The sequence below is a fragment of the Anomaloglossus baeobatrachus genome, chromosome 3 (assembly GCF_048569485.1).
Source record: "Anomaloglossus baeobatrachus isolate aAnoBae1 chromosome 3, aAnoBae1.hap1, whole genome shotgun sequence".
NCBI classification, from domain to species: Eukaryota; Metazoa; Chordata; class Amphibia; order Anura; family Aromobatidae; genus Anomaloglossus; species Anomaloglossus baeobatrachus.
Window position 1 is genome coordinate 151411933 of NC_134355.1, and position 4192 is coordinate 151416124.

Consider the following 4192-nt stretch of genomic DNA (forward strand, 5'->3'; position numbering starts at 1 on the left):
AATACACCATACAATTTGGTGGACAGAAAAGTATACATGTTATTAACTATTTTGTATGACATAATGGAAAGAATGCAGACTGTAACATTTTTGGCTTGTTAACAAAACGCACCGCACAGGAATCCGTCGCAATCCGTCAAAAATGTAATGGTTGTCTATGGTGCTGGATTCCGCGGTAATTCATCGCACGACGGAATCCAGCTCTGGATTCCGTAATTTTTTGCTGAGCATGCCCAGGATGTACCCAATCATATTGCAAGCTCTTAAATTTAGAAAGGTATATAAAGAAGTTGTAATTAACACGCAGACAAAGCTGATTGGACCTGAAGAACAAGAGAAGACCATCGAACAAGAGAAAACCACCGAATAAGAGAAGACCACCATATACAGCCACCATACGCAGGAGGACGAAACAGTGCCAGGGTGAGGAAAATCAGAGACTCGTTGTCCCCCCCTTTTTTTGTTATCTCTCCCATTCGTTTTTTTCAGAAATGTATGCATTTGAACTTTAAATTTCTTAAATAAAGAGCTTATGCTCTTTTTTTTTTTAAATTGTTGCACAAAAGAAAAAAAAAATACTAATAAAAATCTGCACAATTTGTATTAGTTTTCCTAATTTTCCGCCTTTTTAGTTTTTGTATTTACTGTAAATTTTGGGTTATCTAAATATCATATTGTTGTTGTTGTGGATTTATCCACATTGTTGGAAACAGAAAGGTAATGCACTTTGGTGCTGGGGATATCTTAGTTAATTGCGTTTGTTGAGGTGGGAAAAATTATATTGCAGAGTAAGGGAAATTTTGGAGGGTAGGTGGGTTATGGTAGGGATATTGAGGGGCTATGGGATTATTGGGGGTGGGTGGGTTTTGTTTTGGGAGGGGGGGAGGTTTAACATGTTTAACATAGTTTTGCTTTTCCTGAAATGTCATGTGTAATTTTGTTTTTTGGTTTTCTGTGAAACTTTGAATATGTATGTACCCAGAAGCTTTATTTCTGGTTTTTTTTCTAAATAGCTGAAAAGTTCACCAAAGGTGCAACAAGCCGGAAAACCGACCAACCCACCAAGGTTTAATTAATTTTAACCTCACATGTAAGTATCTTTGCAGGCCTATTTACCAGTGAGTAGCCACCATTTCTTTTACTAATCTGTTTTGGTTTTTTTTCTAAATAGCTAAAATGTTCACCCAAAGGTGCAACAAGCTGAAAAACCGACCAACCCACCAAGGTTTAATTAATTTTAACCACACATGTAAGTATCTTTGCAGACCAATTTACCGGTGAGTAGCCACAAGATTTTTTATAATGTGTTTTTTTTTCTAAATAGCCCTAAGTGTAAAAAAAAGCACGACATGTCTTCTGGGAGCCCACCCCCAAGACATCAGCGATTGCAGGTAATTATTGACAACATATTGACTTTTTAATCTGAGAGCAACTACAACTACATTTGTCCAACTTGCATATCGGAGGAGGAAGCTGCAGCACAGGGGCACCCAGAAGAAAGGGAACGGGGTGGCGAAATGCCTGGAGAAGGTTCGCTAAATGTAAGTATATTCATATAAGTCATATCACAAACATTACACCAGACAATACATACCACAAAACCATACATTCCACATCCGGTGACGGGGCGCTACCAATACCAAACTATTATGGTAAGTTGGGAACATGACTCACAGCACATATGTTCCCGCCGTAGAGATCCTCCAAGCGGCTCCCAGGGTTGTCGTGAGCGTGGCGGTGGTCAACAGCGTGTGAGTTTTTGTTTTTCAACAAAATTATTTCTTTTTGTTTTTGGTGGTATTAGCAATTGTAAAAATGCATTAGTAATTACATGTTTTTAGTGAAAAATTTTGCTTCGATTCCACAGGTTTCACCCCAGCAGCAGGATGAGGAGTCTGATGGGGAGGAATTTGGACTTGATATGGACTTCCTCATCAACCTCGTCCATTCAAGGCAGCCGTTGTGGGACATGCAAGACCACCTCCATGCCGATGGTGTAGTCACCCGACGGCTCTGGGACGAAATTGCGTTATAAGGGTTTGATGGATGGGAGGATCTCAACGCGAGGCAACAAAACCTAGCACGTAAGTATAGCTATTTCACAAAATGTCCTTGCCAGCTTTAAGCTGTTCTATGCTTAACCTTGTGTATTATCTATTTTCAGGTAAAAAGCTGATGACCCCATTGGTGGTCCCTACGTGATCGCTTCAGGAGGGACTACAATAAGGAAGTACAGGCTCCTAGTGGATCGGCAGGATGCAAGGGCTCCACATACAAGTATGCAAAAGCCCTTGCGTTTCTGAAATCAACCATGGTTGCAAGAAGTTAATTACACTGTCTTTTTGTGCATTTGTAATGTATTTATGCTTAATATATTTTTACACCAGCATGCTGGTGACAAATAAAAGCTAATTTAATTTATTTGTTTGTTTACTCCCACAAAACATTCCCTAACACCATGGAGCCTGCAGCAGTCCTGCCCCCTCCTGGAGTGATTTCTGAAGAGACCATCACCGGTGACCCCTCCAGCAGACCCTGTGATCCCTCTACCTCCTCTACTTCTGATCCCTCCCTCCCTTCCACCTCTACTTCTTCTACCTCTTTCTCTTCCATACCGGCTTTCCCCACCTTCCCAGCAGCATACTGGCAGACCTAATTACATGCGTCTGCTGCTCAGCAGCGAGTTGGTGTTCCCTTATCCAACCCCTTGGACACTTCTGACACTAAAACAGCTTTTGGTTCAGTGCGACAGTGCCCGAGGGGACAGGATAGGGACAGCCACGAGTTTTTGTATCTGAATGCATCCATCCATAGCTTCATGAAGGTTCTATCTGAGCAAATGATTGCTTGCTTCAATCTGATAAACCATAGTTTGCAGGAGTTGTCCAGCAAGATGGATCTGATGTATTCAGAGGCAAGACCCACTCAACATTATTTTCAATCTATAGTCGGACAGCTGAAAAGCCTACCCTCTGAGCATCAACCGTATGTGATGCAGGCCTGCCAGGAAGCTCTTTCCAAACTCTGTTTCCTTCCCCCTGTTCCTGTGCCCACCACTTCACCATCTCAGCCCACAGCCCCTCCTCCACCACCTGCCCAAATTCAGCCACCTGCCCAGTTCCAGCCACCTGCCCCGTTCCAGAAACCTGTCCATTACCCGCCACCTGTCCAGTACCACTCTTCAATCCCCACCCAAACTGCAATACCTGGCCAGCATCCACACTATCCAAACCTCCGTTCCTTCCCCGTCTCCACTTTCTAACCCACATATCATGTCTGCCCCAACTCCATCCCCTGCCTCACTGTCCGCTCCACCTTCACTCACTTCCCTGTACCATCATTCTGTTTCTGCCTCCCTCTTACTCCAAACCCACCCATCTTCTGTCCCTCACCCATCTCCCAGCCCTCAGCCATTTACTGTCTTTCAAACCTGTTTTCTTCCTACCACTTTTCTTTGTTTTGCCACATCTTCCCTTTCTGTATTACTTTCTGCCCAAACTTCCCCTTCCCCATCCTCTCTTCATACCCCATCTGTTGAAGGGGGCAGCCCTGCGAGCCTCTCCAGCCTTATCTCCACCCCAAATACATATCAGAATTTGTAAAATAGTTTATAATTTTCTTTTTAAGTAAATAATATTTTAAAAATTATAAATAAATCATGTGTTATTAAATTTTAGTTTTGTGTGTTTTTTTAAATTAAGTAACACAATTTGCAAACAATTGGTTTTATTAAAATTTTTCTAGTGGGTTTCCTAAAACAAGTGTTCAAAACCAATATAAATAACATTACATTCCAAACACATGAAAACAAATACACATAATTAGTAAGACTACAAAATATGCAAATCTAATTTTTCAACAAATAATTAACAAAAATTCTTTAGTACTTAACGAACTATAAACACTAGAAATTTAAAATACACGAAAATCACACCATTCTACCCTGCCAAAAATAACCACTGGTAAGGTACCACAATCGAAAATCAAATATCAGAGTAGCAAAACGGGGTACAAAAAATAAAACTTAACGTTTAATATATTTCCTTAACAGGAAGCAGGATATCCCAACTTCAATAAAAGTTATCTTAAAAAGCCAAAAAATACACACAGTTCCCCATAGCATGTATAGGGGGTTCAAATGGCCAAAAGGTTGCTTCTGAGTGATAACATAGAACTGGTATGCTGACCGGTG